This window comes from Lissotriton helveticus, chromosome 6 (genome assembly GCF_964261635.1).
Source record: "Lissotriton helveticus chromosome 6, aLisHel1.1, whole genome shotgun sequence".
Classification (NCBI taxonomy): domain Eukaryota; kingdom Metazoa; phylum Chordata; class Amphibia; order Caudata; family Salamandridae; genus Lissotriton; species Lissotriton helveticus.
The window spans coordinates 1,907,504,508-1,907,520,811 of record NC_136067.1 but is presented as its reverse complement, the minus strand read 5'-3'; the positions used below and the strand labels follow the sequence as shown (position 1 = coordinate 1,907,520,811).

General features: G+C 40.8%; 1 protein-coding gene across 1 annotated transcript in view; it reads left to right on the top strand.

Annotated features, from left to right (window-relative positions):
- Nucleotides 1-16,304, top strand: part of LOC144762929 (calpain-13-like) — a 449,243-nt gene that overhangs the window by 156,877 nt on the left and 276,062 nt on the right. The gene's annotated exons all lie outside the window — the stretch shown is intronic.

Genomic DNA, 16,304 nt, shown 5'->3' with positions numbered 1-16,304 from the left:
TAAAAAGGGCCATGTATCATGGCCCTGGAAAACAGGAAAGGGACTGACATGCCCCCATTAAAACATGTCCTAACTCGACCTGTAGCTACTGAGTACCCAAGATGATGATGCTCATTGCAGCAGTCAGGTGTGAGCGTGGCCGCTGTCACATCTAAGACGTGTTGCTGTCATTTTGAAGATCCCCATCAACTGCCACCACTGGTGCTTCAGCCCATCTTGTGGTGCTCCCATTGCTTCAGATCACTTCTCAGTGGTCCACCGAAATTCTGGACGTTATCCCACCTGTGCAGAGTCACAGGTGCCATGGTTAAGTGGGATAGGTGTGGGATTGAAGCGGAGCAGTGAAGGTTCGTTCCTATTCCTCTGCCATCTTGGCCTCACCATCAATGCATTTTTAGGTGGAATCGATTAGGTCCGCTGTATTTTAAAACCATTAAATTCAGAAACTTATTTTAAATTAGAATAAACAATCCATTATTTACACAGTATGCTATCGGGGTTGTGGGGGGTCTCTCTATGGAGCTCTGTAGGATGCTCTGCTAGCTCATGCTCGCCTCAAACTAAATCACCTTCAAACCCTAGTAAATGGAGAATTGTATACCTCACTTAGTATGAGCAGCCACTCATCAACCAGCCTCCATACGCCAACAGATTAAGGCATCCTGCCAAATTTTGATAATTCAATCCGACCAACCAGCATCTTGGCTGTTTGATCGACATATTGAAGCTGTTTAGCATGCCAAGTCGTAACTCCAAAGATGGTTGACTGGCCAAGATGAGGTGAGAGAGGAGAGAGGAAATCTCCTCCAGGCTAAAGTATATATGATGGTGAGTGTTCCTCCTCACTCTACCCACTTGCCTATGCACTCCAGACTAGGTTCAGGTGCATATGAGTGGACCTGCCATGATGTTCCAAGAAAGAAGAAGAAAGCCAGATTAGCATGGCACAATGTACTGGTCCCATGTTTGGATCCAGGATCACTGTCACATATTACCTCACACAATACAAATAAACCTTATTGGATTCAGTGGTGAACAGCTAAATTACTTAGTTATTACGATACATACATCAACTATCAGTAGCCATACTGAAAGAGTTGAAATCTAGGCCTCATGTGGGGACACTCTTCAGATACTAGTCAGGGAAGATATTTTTGATTTATTGTCTGACTGCTTCATTACCAACATCAAACGATCTCTCTGAGAACAAAGGTACAGCCTTGTCTGATGAGTAACACAAATCTACTCTATAAATTAATGTAAGGAACACAGACTAGAAAAATATACACTAATGAAAAAGTCCATCTTTGAATGCTACTTAAATTTTAAGGGGTTTGATCTATCAACATTAAAATGTTGCCTCAGTTATCTTTTAATCAAATGGAGGTTGCACAATAGCTACAACACAACTTAACCAGCCTTGATCTTAAACATACATTTAATAACAGCATACATAAGCAAAGCTGCTGTCCAATTTAAAGTTAAGACTGCCATGCCCATGTTCATGCAACCTGAAGACACCATACAAAATCAAGCATTATGATCTGGACCAGGATGGGTATTATTGACTCACATACCCAGTTATCAATTCATCACCGAATCTCAGCCCTTAAATGTACACCTGTCAGACTTTCTTCTAATAGAAATATTGTAGTCTTATTGTCAGAAACATCACTTAATCGGAATAACTGACATATTTTGTTTAATTCCAATGAGATTTCACATACTGTTGTGGGAAAACAATAAGCAACTTTAATACACCCCAGACACTGTCTAACTACAACCTCACTTAACCAAACATGGCTAACACATAGGAAGCCAAAGATACTCCCAAATAAATAACAAGTACAAACTAATTTTCCTACACACTATAGAACCACTCACAGAATCTTCCAACTGAGACACACCATCCCTTCACAAGAACACAAGTCTCCTTCACCCTTGACCTGGAGTTATGAATAATCTATTTTTAAAGGCAAAATCTCCGAGAACTACAAATCCTCCCCGCCCAAACCAAGTACCTCTCCAACAAGACCAACACAATATTCTCTTACAAAAATATTGAGTGCACTGTAATTCTACTATAATGAGAATCTCTAATTTACCATTTCATACACCACTTGATCCTCAGCTGTGTACCAATGAGATACTTCTGGGTCATACAGAATAGATAATTCTACCAACAGTAACTCCTATGTCCAAAAATATTACCCTTGGCATCCTTAAATGACTGGAAACATTCCTGGGTCTGCAGTGAAATTCCACAATTGCTTATCAACAACCACTTGGCATGGAAAAATCTATTGCCACGCGTACTCTCATCACTGAAAAATACTGTCATGTACTAAGTTTCACAGAAACTAGGTCTGATGGTGATTCTGCTGCAGTTTTCAGTGACCTCATCCCATAAGGATTTAAGTTGTTTTTATGGAAACAGAAGGGGATTTTGTCATGTTCTACATGGATGATATGCCCTGTGAGTAAAGCACACGCAAATGTATTCATCATTAAAACGTTTGGTCACATGATGCTCCATTAACAGGAACAGCTTCTTTATTGTGGCAACAACGTAACATGACACCTCCAAGAAACAATCCCAATCCCCTAAAATGAAATCCTCAACTTGGTCTTACTCCCTAAACAATTAGCACAAAGCATTATGCTAGTTGGTGATTTCAACATGTTGCTAAGAAAACTGAAAAGCAAAGTCATAACAGACCTAATACAAAATATGTGGGAACTGGGCTCAGTCAAATTGTTAATGGATCGACAAAGAGAACAAAGGTACATTTTGTACTTATTGGTCATTAAAAATATTGAATATGTCAATGTGCAGGTTCAACTAAAGATTCAGCTATATCACCTTCGGAATACTCTTCTTTGGTATAATGCTCAACCATAGAAAGGATGTGAAGACAATATTGAACCCCACTGCTCTCTGAAAGAGATAATTAAAACCAAATTTGAATAATTCTAGATTCCCATATCAACGGGGAACAGCCTTTACAACGCGGGTATTACCACGCGCTGCCATTACTACTCTGCTTTTACAACGCAAGTCGTTTCAACGACTTGCGCTGGAGGGCGCAAAGGAATCATTTAATTTTCTATTCCAACACCTTCCCTACTGTCAACGTGGGCTGGAGTTGGAATAGAAAATTAAACTATTCCACTATCCAGCCCTTACAGCGCAAGTCGTTGTAACGACTTGCGTTGTAAAAACAGCGTTGTAATGGCACGCGTGATAGCCCGCGTTGTAGTGACATACATCCATATCAACACATCACATCATTGAAATATCTCGAACTGACAGACCTCTGGGAGTCAATACAGAAAGAGTTACGTCTGCCCTATATATTTCAATTTAAAGGCTCATAAAGAGTCCCACAATAATAACATGCACAGCTTTGAGCTCACTTGTCACGGCCTACACATATAGATTTCCCACACAACTTCAGAATAAATGGATAATTTTATTTTCATTTTTCAAGATATAAAAGTGATTTCAAAAGTGTGCAAAAACATCGTCATTTAAATATATACAAAACACAATAATAGAATCACAATGGAGAAAAATACACAACCCCTAGGCACCCTCTCATCTTTCATTCAAATTAACAGACTCATTCCACTAAACAAAACCCACACATTCAGTCCATTCATTCAAATTAACACAATCCAAAAACCTCAATACCCATCGCAGACAAATACTCTGAGGATGTTCTGGGGTATCCTCTCAGCAACTTGCTGGGGAGAGATATGATGTTATTAGCAGAACAGATGTTCACCACGCCGACGCGCGTTTCGGTCCCCTGGGAGTCATCCGTAAATAATAAAAGCTTCAAACAGGTAGTAACAAAAGTAACAAAAATGATATCTACAATAGAAGATGAGGAAATTAATGGATGGACAGTGCAGAATGAATATAATGGTCTTGAACCACAAGCATATCTGAAAACGGGACTTACATAGAAGACAAAATAATTTTTTCTTAAACTGCGCTTCGGTATTCTACCGATCCTTCCTCACTTGGCACCCTGGAAAAGGAGAGAAGAAGAACAGTCTTGCCGTTTATGTGGAACAGGAAAAGAGGAAAATAGGACTTAACACACATAATTTGTATCTGCCCAAGCTTGATGGGCATAAGGCACGCCTTACTCCGAGCAATATGGAACCAAAAAGGGAATAGGAAGCTGCAGGCAGGCTGTGAAGCTGTGCTTTAGTACAGAGGAGACCCAACTAAACTGTCGACTAACAAAGTACTTCGACATAGTGGCTAGAAGACTTCTGACTTAGTAAAAGGCGCAAGGAAGAACTGCATGCAGTTATAACATTTTATTAAGCCTGACTTGAATTAGGCCTTGTTAAAATTGTGTCCTGTACTCTGAAGCACGAGCACTTTATTACCCTTGATATGGACTGCACAGATAACGAAACTGAGATTGATACGACTTTTATTCGAGAGTAATATTTTAAATGTATAAATGCAAAGATAAGGCTGAATATAATTTTAACGTTGAATGTTTTTATATTGTGAGTTTTAACTGTACAATAAATAAATTCTAATTCTAATTCATATCAACACTTCACATTAATCCAGATGTACATCCAGAGAAAATATATCACATAATCACTTCTGTCCTAAATATTAAATAAATGGAAAAAACAAGCAGGGTCTTAAAACCTTTTACAAGGTCTTCAAACATGAACCCTTATTTCTAAAAAGAAAAAGCTTATCTTTGTAAAACAGTGGCATAAATTGCAATTCAATGCTGAGAAAGCATCATAAAATAGATGCAGAAGAGACATGTGTAAATCAAGCAAAAGCTCGCTCAGCAAAAGGTTTGATGCAGTTGCAAACTAAGCCAAAGAAATCCTCAGTATTTACCATGACCAGATGAACAGATGTGCTATAAAAATACCCAATGATAATCAGCACAATATTGCAAAGACATGTTGCAGATTTTTGCAAACAAAAATACAAAGATCTGGCACTCATTTGAAAACCACCCACAACCCATCTGCCTCCCACTTCAGCGCAATCATTTTTCTGTAGCTTACACTGAGAAGAATATAATCAGAGTAGCTTCTGAGACCAAAGTATCTACAATGTACATATCCTGTATTCTGCAAGAAACAAATCCATCCTGCTCTCTGATCCAATATCACCACTTTCACATGCACCTCAATTTTGACGGGCTTACCCCTAGATGCATCATTGTTCCCGTTTGCGATTTCTAAATTGCGAAAATTAAGGAATCGCAATTTAGAAATCGCAAACGGCAATGCATGAAAAAATCGCAATTTTTTTTGCGATTCGGTATTTTTCCTTAATTGCGATTCACAATTTGCGAATCGCAATTAAGGAAAACCCTTCCCATTGATTCCTATGGGCCAAAAGGCCCATAGGAATCAATGGGAAGGCATTCACATTTTGCGGATTTCAAATTGCAATTCGCAAAATGTGAATGCAATTTCAAGGGTGCAGGGGGGGGTCCAAAGAACCCCTCCCTGCACCCCTGAAATTTAACTTTAAGATCAATTTACACACACACATGCCCCAAGGACATGTGTGTGTGTAAATTAAAACTTTCAAATATGTCACTTTTGCATGTTTGAAAGTTTTAGGTAAATTAGCATGAAGTTCAACTTCATGCTAATTTACCCCTTCCAAATTGCGAATTCGCAATTTAAAAATAATCATGCATTGCATTTAAGAATTCGCAAAATTGCCATTTCTGAAATGCAGTCGCAATTTAGGAATTCGCAAATAAATTGCAATTTCTTAAATTTCGAAAAAGCAAAAATGTTTAATGCATCCCAAAACAATGAATTGCATTCGCAAACGGCCGAATTTTGCGATTTGCACCGTTTGCGAATGCAATTCAGTTTGATGCATCTAGGCATTAGTCCCTAGCCAAATGAAACACACAATAACCTTCCGACTTGTATAGAAACTCACAGCAGACCATCAAGTCCTGGCCAGCTATTGCCCAATTTCTGGCTTCCAACACCCCACCAATGCCCCACCAGACACTTTGCACGAGTAATAAAAAATCTACTACAAGACTACATGGATCACAATGAGTTGCTCTACAACCCGCAGTGAGGTTTCTGATGTTACAGAGGGATTGAATAATCTCTTGCTGACATCTGAGATGAGTTCCTCTACTCTTGATGAGGGACAGCAAGTAGTCTTCTAGTTTTCTGGATCTCTTGGGAGCCTATGCAACTACTGATAATGATAGCCTGCTGCTTGGATTGGGGAATTGTTTCAAGATATAGATTGTTGTTTCAAAATGAATTAGATAATATGCAATTGACCATGGAGACTCCAGAAATTACCTGTTGGGAATTTCTGTGCAATGTTAGTATCTGGTTAACGCCTGCTCCTATATAATTACTAGCAGCAGAGCTTGCCTCAGCTGACAGGCGATCATTGCTGCAAGCAGAGCTTGTCGCAGCCAACAGACCAGGATAAGATCCACTTCATGATGTATGGCTAAAACACGCAAATATTTGTGTCCCTGTATCACAAACAGGGGCTGCAACAACACTGCCAATTGTCTAGACCAAGAACAAAAGGAGTCAGGCGTAACTTAGAGGCAATATGTAAAGTATTTGTGCAACACTTCAAGCAGCAATAAAGTGCAAAACACTACATAAAAAAGATCTCATCCCAAGTTTGAAAGAGTTATTTCTAATAAATAAAACAAGGCCAAAACGACAAAAATCCAATCAGTAGAACCAGAGATATGGAATTTTAAAGATTTTAGTAAAAATGGTGCCAAATGGTGTAAAGCGCCAACTGCGGATATCTGGTCGTGCCAGACGGGGACAAAGTCATAAGTTCAGGCCGACCGTGTTGGAGCGCAGTCTAGCTACAAAGATCCTGTTAGGCTCAAAGAAAAAAGTACCTTAATTCCTGGTTGGCAGAGCGTTGTGAGGGTCTGAGTCGACGATGTGTTGCATTGGTTCCGAGATGTGGCGAGGCTGCAATGCAAGGTCCTGCGTTATTGCCAAGGGTTCTGTCGATGAGCGCTTGTAATGCAAAGTACTACATCGAAGATGGATTGCACAGTTGGGCTATGTTTCGGTTCCCAAGAACTGTGAGGCTGGGATGTTGAGTCATCGAGACTGCCATCAATGAGGGATGCGAGTGCCTGTGTAGGGGAAGCGTTACACAGTGACGGTTCCGATGAGGCGACAGGCTGTGATGTGGGTGTGTTCAACAGAACCAATCTATGCAGCAGTGGAATGGCATTGCTTCTGTTCGGGGTTGCTCGGTGCAATAAAGTTGATGTGTCTATTCCACTGGATCCACAGAACCTGACAGAGTACCTTAGGCCCACTTCCAAGGGTCCAGGATTGGAGTGGCACCACTTGACTGGTTAGCCTGACAGATGGTAGAGTCTGGAGGCTAGGGTCGAGGTTGTTGGACCTTCTGTATGCGGCGCCCCGGAGAATCTGGCTACGCCCAATGTGCAGATTATTGGGTACCGATAGGGGGCGGTGGCAGTTAGAATAATTTGTTTCTGCACAGACATGACAGTTTATATAGCCGTGGCAAAATTCTTGGGCTGGGCCTGGTCTATAAGAAGTAGAAGACTAACAGATTAATATGTATTCATGATGCCAAATCAAAATCCCTTACCCAATGCACAATAATTTGATTTTATACCTGCAATGGATTTATGATTTTAAATGTAAATATGTATAATTTTACCTAAACTTTTAAATGTAAGTATGTATAATTTTATCTAAACTTGTATTTATATGTACAGCCTGCTTTTATGACAATCGTCGAATAAAGATTGTTTGACTTGACTTGTTGGACCTTCTGTCCCTGAGGCTTAAGTCAGGAGGCCAGTGAGTAAGCCCTTGGAGTCACTCTGGAGTACTGGATACAACATGCCCAGTCCTTCTTGCCTAGGCACACGGGCAGCATGTAAGCACAACAGGGCAGCAGTATCTTCACAGCAGTACTCCAGCAGAGTGCCAGTTCTTTCAGCAGCAAATCAGTCCTTCTTTCATGCAGGATATCCACAGGTCTAGAAGTGTACTGAAGAGTTGGTTTAAAGGTCCAATACCTATACCCAGTTGTGCCTTTGAAGTGGGGGAGAAGCTTCAAGAGCTTTCCTTTTAAAGTCCACAGTCATCCTACCTTCCCAATCCTGGCTCCAGACTAAATACAGGGGTAATGCATCCCTTTGTGTGGAGGCAGGACACAGCCTATTCAAGTGTAAGGAGGGCTGTGTCTGCTCTGCCCTCCCATCCCGCCAGTGATGGCCCATCGAGGCACACCTAAGTTGTCTATTTTTGTTTGGCTGTCTAGGAGGCATACACAAAGCCTAACTGTCAGAGTCAAGCAGTCATGTGACCCAGAGAGGCTGCAGGCACTAAATGGCTAATGGTGAAAATGCCAACTTTTTAAAAGTGCCATTTTTGAAATTGTATTTTAAAATACGACTTCATCACAAGTGAGGATTTTTCATTACAATTCCAAATACACCAAACATTAACTGGTTACCTTTTGCCATTTGGAAATTACAGCTTATTAAATGTAGAAAGGCAACTCCAGTGTTATCCTATGGGAGAGGTAGCCCTTGCAGTAGAGAAAAGTTAATTTGAGAATTATTTTTCTACAAGGACGTGTACAACTTAAAAGTACCTGCCCAACTTTGCCCTCTGGGCTGTCCAGGGCCTACTTTAGAGGTGATCTATATTTATTAAAAGGGAAAGTTTGGACCTGACACAATGATTATTTTGCTGGTTCGAAATACACAGGCTTCAATGACAGGCCTGAGACATGTTTAAAGTGCTACTTAAGTGGGTGGCACAATGGGAGCTGCAGGCCAACAAGTAGCATTTAATTTACTGGCCCTGAGCAAAGGAGTGCCTCTTTACCAAGAACTTACAAGTACATTAAATATGCTAATGGGGTACACGCCAATTGTGCCACATTTTAATGAGAGAGCACATGCTAGTTAGCACTAGTTAGCAGTGGTAAAGTGTGCAGAATCCTAAAACCAGCAAAAACAATGCCAGCAAACCAGAAGGGTGAACGACAAAATGTGAGGGGTAAATCCACACCAAGGATGCCAAGTCTAACACTGTCATAATGCATTTTTACAGTGGCAGTCTCTCTGCTGCATCAGTTATATAAGCCATATTGGTATGCTGTTTTTTTTAAACATGCGTTTATTCAGGTTTCATTATGCAGACCTTACACAAAGGGATATTTTTCACTCATGACAGGTTTAGACATGTAGATTTGTCTCTGACTGGCATTTCTTTAGAAACAGGGTTAATTAAACAAACATATAGAAATTTAGGGCAGATTCCATTTCTGAAATAAAGGTTAGTTATTTTTTTATATAGTAGTTGTTAAAGTTATTTTTAATCATTGTCGTCAGACCAAGCTCATCACAGTAAAGAATTGGTTCCAGCTTAATACCCGATTTGGGTAATTATTCAATGCTAAAAAGTAGCCACCTTTAGTTGGGGCTCACCTGGTAGTATCTTTTACTCTAACACTAGGTCAGGGCTATCCAGTGCCCTGTGTAAGAGCTCTAACCCCTAAAACATGTCAAAATTAGCTTAAAACCTGAGTCACAAATGTATGACGTTACAACGCATACATTTACAATGCATGCCTTTACAACACAGTTTTTACATCGCAACATCCTTTACAACGCATTCTTTTACATTGCATGCATTTACATCGCATTTTCAGAAACTACCTTTACAACGCATTCCAATACATCGCATTATACCTTTACAACGCATACCATTATAATGCATACCATTACATTGCATTTAAGGTAAGTGTTAGATAGTATAGGGGTAATAATTACTATTCTAACTCCAGTGAGTGCAACAGTAGGGTAAGTGTTGGATAGTGTAGGGGTAACAATTACTATTCCTAATTACAGTGAGTGCAACAGTAGGGTAAGTGTTGGATAGTGTAGGGGTAAATATTACTATTCTAACTCCAGTGAGTGCAACAGTAGGGTAAGTGTTGGATAGTGTAGGGGTAAAAATTACTATTCTAACTCCAGTGAGTGCAACAGTAGGGTAAGTGTCAGATAGTGTAAGGGTACTATGCGTTGTAAAGGTATGCGTTGTAAGGACTTGCGATGTAATGCGTGCGTTGTAGTGACATGCGGTGTAATGACATCGTTGTAGTGACATGCAATGTAATGGCTGCAGTGTAATGACATGTGATGTAAAGGATGTTGAGATGTAATGACTGCTATGTAAAGGTAGTGCAATGTAATCACTGTGTTGTAAAGGTTGTTTCCCCACTTATCTTTCCTATAAAACCCGGGTATATGGTGCAGAAAAACAACCCCAGCATGGAAAGTTAAATACTACTTTTAGACTGCAACACCTATTGTGCTATTCATAAAGTGGCAGTGGCCTATGCTATGTAGCATGATTTCAGCAGCTTGAACTCTTGTCCAGACCTGTCAAAATCACCCTTTAGAAAGGTAGAAAAAAAATAATTTTTAATATTAAATATGTCACCCTTAAATGCACCTGGCTGCCACACATTGTACAGGGCATATTTTAAGACTGTAATATGTGTGGCATTAGAAATGGTATGTTACCGCTGTGATGATGCCCAAAAAGACATTGCCACTGGTCAGGCTGTAGTTGGCAAATAGACAAAGTGAAAGTGCACATTATACACTTTATTCTATAACGTTTGACCTGTACCAGCTACAGACTCCATTCAAATACATTTTTATATTTAACAAAAACCCAGTCTCCTGGCAAAGTTAGACTTATATTAAAGGTATGGGAAATCTTTCCTTTACACTTGTTATGTTTCCGGGTTAGGCCCATGTAGCGAAGCAGCTCATTTCTTACATTGCCCTATTCTTTACACTAACATTTCAGCAGTAACCTTTTGCACATACTGCGTGTGTGACAATGTTGAATTAGATTCTATGAAACTAAACTTGTTTACACATCTAGCTTTGCACTACGTTATGCCCTGAACATCATGTACAAGGTCTATTTTCACACTATGTATAAATATCATCTCTGTCTTCATCCATGGGGCGACTGGGCTATCTACATATCCATACCATCACTAATCCATACGCACATCGCATGGTTACTTTCTATTATGAAAAGATGAGCATCCTGATAGATTAGGAGAGGAGGCGCTTCAACTGACATCAATGGTTCCTGCATGCTGAGAGTTCATCATGCAGTGGTCTGACATCGCCGTGAGGGTGTCTGCAGTTTGTGACCAGGACGGGCTCCTACATTCTTTTTCACCAGGTAATGGGCTTGGCTCCTCCCTTGGGGGGATTCCTTGCTCCACACCTGCACTCTGGCTAGGTACAGTCAGAGTGGGGTTAGCATAGTGGGAGTACACTCGATTACTGCCTTGTTTTATATGCCGGAATATATACACTGTTTTAGCACCATGGTAGAGTTATATCTACTATCTACACTTTTGGTGCTTGTAATCACTTTCATCTGCGACTGTCTATTAATCATTGCAGCACACGTATTTTATACATGAATAACCTGTTGAAAATATACCACTGTTTATTCTCTGTATACTTCTCTGAGTGACTGAGCAAAAGGTACTATACTTTTTCCAAGATCCCTGAGAGGTCAGGGTTGTCATGTTCAGTGATTGCCAGAAACCATTTGCTCCCTGGTAAGGGGAAGGGGGCTTATGGTGACACTGTGAGCTAGCTTGTCTGTGGGAATGTCCATAATCAGTCTAGACACTAAGCTCCTAGTTTATGTTGTCCCTAAAATGCGCAGATCCTACGGATTAGTAAAAACTACATGACACACTGTCTGAAACTGTTGGAGCAAATTTGTTTTAGCGCGCCAGCAAATGCTCAGCCTGTACATGGTGTGAATTAGGTGTGAAAGAGGTGTGAAAACTATTCTCAGATCAGAGACAATGACCTGGGAGTGAAAAGGTGTTTTCTTCCCACGCAGGAAGACCAGATTGCAGGGAAGTAGCTTTGTGTGGTGGGGGTGGGGGATGAGTGGGAGGTTTTAAGTGTCAGTTGAGACAAGGGCTCTGAGTCAGGCCTGTATTTGTCAGTGTTATTTTTTTCGCCATGAGTCACGAATAAAAGACATTGTAGTGTAGTACCGACTTCCTTGCTTATCCAAATTATGTGAGCTTATGCACAAATTGTATGTCACTGAGCCTACCATTTCTTTATTATAACATATGAGCGCACTTGACTTAAGGTTGGGCACTGTACAAAAAACTCATATATTTTATTGAATAAACTGTGATCTTGCGCAATCTATAAGAAGAATCTAGGCCACATTTAGGGTTTAAATGACTTTTGACTTGCTTCTTAGTTCACTTATGGCATTGTCATTGGGTCGAGCCATGAATGTTTTTAAAAACACTTCACATCACATTTAATAAATGTCTGTCTCTTCAGAGATGTAATTTGATGTACTTAAGTGAAAGTCTTCCGCTTATTAAAGAACTAAATTTTGAAGGGATTGTATAATATTTTTACATTATGTTTCTTGCATTATATACATGCCAAACGTGTACATGGCTCAGCTTGTGCACATATTCCTAGACCCAAGCCAGATCAGGTGGTCTGCTCTTGCTCAGCTCGCCCTATTAATTTTCCTATGCGCCCTCCTCTATGTGCAACTTGGGCTTAGTACATGTGGCCATCCAGGATGTATGACATTACAACGCATGCTTTTACATCGCATGCTTTTACAACGCGTTTTTTACAACGCATACCATTACAACGCATAGTGCTTTGGGGCGCTGGATAGTGAATAGTTTATTTACTATTCCAACTCCAGTCCCCGTGGATAGTAGGGAAGGTGTTGGACAGTAAATTAAACCTATTCCCTATCCTAGAGCGCCCCCCAGCGCAATGCGTTGTAATGGTTTGCGTTGTAAAAGTTGCGTCGTAAAGGCACTGCGTGGTAAAAGTTGAGTTGTAAAGGATGTTTCCCAGCCATCCACCCTGCAACTCAATGCTTTTTCTGTTGGGAAATTTGAGATTCACACCCCGCTTCCAACAACCCATCAGATACACATGCTCAGCCATACTATCACATGAACACACACCTAGTACCCGCAAAAGTCAAACTGGAGGTCTGGCATTCTCCCACATTGCAACTACAACCTGGAACGACCTCCTGCTACACATCATGGCATCCTCCTCGCTTCTTAATTTCCGCAAGAAGATGAAGGCCGAGATCTTAGACTAATTCTCTGAGGCTGATTCACTACACCCTTATTCCCCTCGCCTATACACCTACCCCAGTGCCTGGATACCCTGCCAGTTGATAGGCCTATCAACTAACCAATCTACATAACATAACTGCACTTGATAAAGTGATTTGCAAAAGGCGAGGACTATAAAAATTGAGCCCTGCCATATGCACCGATTTGACAACTCTACCATCAAGACTTCTTGTAGCAGAGACGAAAAAGAGTGTGGGGAGTATTAAACATCAAAAAGGTGATGGAATGTATGGTTGCAAATAGTCTAAACAGTGTTAAACAATAGCATTCTAACCCATTGTTTTTTGGCCCATTTTACCAATCTGTACAGTGGACCATGTAATGCAAATCAGTACTGACACAGTTCCTCTTGTGAACAGTGCATTCTGAACCATAGTCATCTCACCCCTCCACCCTGCAGCCCACTGGTATTTTAAATGGGGAATTTGAGATTCACAGCCGCCCTTCCAATCCCCCAAATCTCACTGAATGAGCTACACCCCTGCCAGTTTGACTGAGCCCAGGAACTTAATTACTCATAGGAGCCTGCCCTGTCACGAGCAAATGTTAAGTGACTGTTAAAAAGGCCTCAGCTTTGGTTCCTCTACTCAGGCTGTCACCAATCCTAGTGAGATGAAAGCTTCCTAAGAACAGGTTTTGAGTGATCACCGCAAACTTTTACCTCATTAGTTTGGCATAGAGGAAGAGTCACTACCGCACAAAAACTGGTGCCAGGCAAAAATGTGGCACCACAAGGCACCTCCTCAGAACATTTTCCACACCAGTGAAAGATTAGAAGTGGACTGGAACTGCTGTCTGTGACCTGAGGAGACCTGAAGGATTGGACCTGCTCACTCTTGTAATCAGAAAGTGAACTCCAAGGATTGGCTAATCTTCTGTGTAGCTAAAGGGACACAACAAGCTGCAATTGGGTCAATCCTGAAATGCCCAAAGGACCACTGGCAACTGCAACTTTGCCATTGACCTCTGCCTGATCCCTGAGAGTTTCTGATTGCTCCCCCTGAGGTTCCGCAGGGCTTTGAAATCTAATCCGATGGTTGTTTGTGCTCTCGAAGAAAGTTTGATAACTTTTAAAGACTTTTACTTCACAGCTCCATATTCTCAGTGGTATACTTTACAAAAAATATCCGACCCACATATCCATAGCGTCTGACTGAATTTCACTCTTGTCCTGAGAAGAGACCTCTAAAAAATGACAAAGTCCCTTTCTGCTTTGGAGCATAGAAGATTTGGTGACCAAACCCACATGCTTCGATTATCTAACCCTGGTTCCACAGCAGCAGTTAGAGTTTCAGCTTCCATCTGCACTGAGAGGCATTTTTAAGTGAAAAAATGACAAATTCCCTTTTTGAATTGGAATTTTTTTAAACTTTTCTACTTACAGGCTTCAGGGGACCAATCTACTTGGTTTGTCCGACCTGGGTTCCATCATGGCGACCTCAGACTGACTGCCCCTACTATGGCCTTTGCCTACTATTGGCTCTTTACTCTTTTGTGCACTATTTTCACTTAAATCTTTTTAAAGTAATTTAGAAGTTGAATGGGGGTTTTCAAGGTTCATATGGCTCTTATTGGTTTAAAGGGGTCTTAAGAATATCATTTTAGGTGGCTATATTGTATTTTTCAAAGGTAGAGTTACACTTGTGGAATTCATTTGTGTTGGATAGTGGTAATTCTTGAGTTGCAGCTAAGGTGGCTATGGGTATTTTGTTCAACCTTCTTTTGTAGCGTTGAGTACAGTTATAAGTAGGGGTGGGTGGAATTTGAGTAGTCGCGCTACGCAAAGTTCCGCAAAACGGTAAAAAATCTCAGCGAACATGCAGAAATTCCGCGAACACACAGAATTGCTTGTTCGCGAAGCCTTTTTCCTGTTGGCGATCGTTGTTTGTGTGCTCGGGGAGAAATATCTTGCGAACACACATTTTGAGAACGCGAACAAGCAAAAAATTCCGCGAAGCCGTGGAGGGTAGAATTTTGGGCAATTTCGCGTTCTCTGCGGAACGCAAAATTACCCAAATTCCGCAAATTCCTCGAGCGGAACGGAATTTACTGCCCAGGCCTAGTTATAAGATCCGTGTAGTTGAATGCTAAATGAAATATTGAAATTACCAGACCATTCCACTTCAAGAGATTTGTGGTATTTGACATTTGTGAGGTTTGAGAGCATGAGCTCAAGTTATTTGCTATTAGCGTCTGACCTATTTCAGTTCATTTTGGACCAGCACTTTCAATAAAGATCCGACTAGAAGGTTGTAATTTCTCCTCCAGTTGACCGTGAAATCTCTTACATAGAGAATTATGGTAGAGAGCTTTTGCTAGGAGGTTATATGTTCATGTGCCTCACCTGCAAAGTTTTTGTTCAGTTAGGGAGGATGGTAAATTACATGTAAGTATATGGTCTCTGATTGACACAGCCTCCACGTGAGTGCCACATATTCAAAAACCAAGTAATTTGGGATTTTGGACTACTTGCAATGAAGTAAGTATGGTGGATTAGAGGAGTTTATACATTCAGAAATGTTCTTCTGTCTGATTTGATAGCAGAAGAGCTTGAAGTTGAGGATCATCGATGGTTTGTTATTTAACCAGAAGTCAGTAAGTTAGAGCAATTAAGATCAGAGTCAATAATAATGTCTGATAGTGACCCATGGTGGATCACTGCAGCTGGGCAAGAATGGAAGGCTTCATGCTTGAGAGCTGTTTTCTGAACAGGGTGGGCTACCTTGACCCACCCACTCCTCTGGACTGGTTCCTGCCATATGGGGCTGCTTTCCACATCATAGTCAGAGCAGGTATTGGTTTAACTTCCATCTCTGGAGTGCTGATCTTCCACGGTATCTTCTGTGGTATATTGTATATTTTACTGTGCAGAAGGAGGTAGAAGGGGCAGTAAAGTCATTGTAGTCCTTGATAATGTGCACAAGTTTGTTGTTGGCTCCTAGGGTTGTCCCTTAGTTTTATTTTTTTGGGGGGGTTCTAACTGGTATCTGTAAAGGGATAGGGTGCTACAGATTGTGGAGACACATTG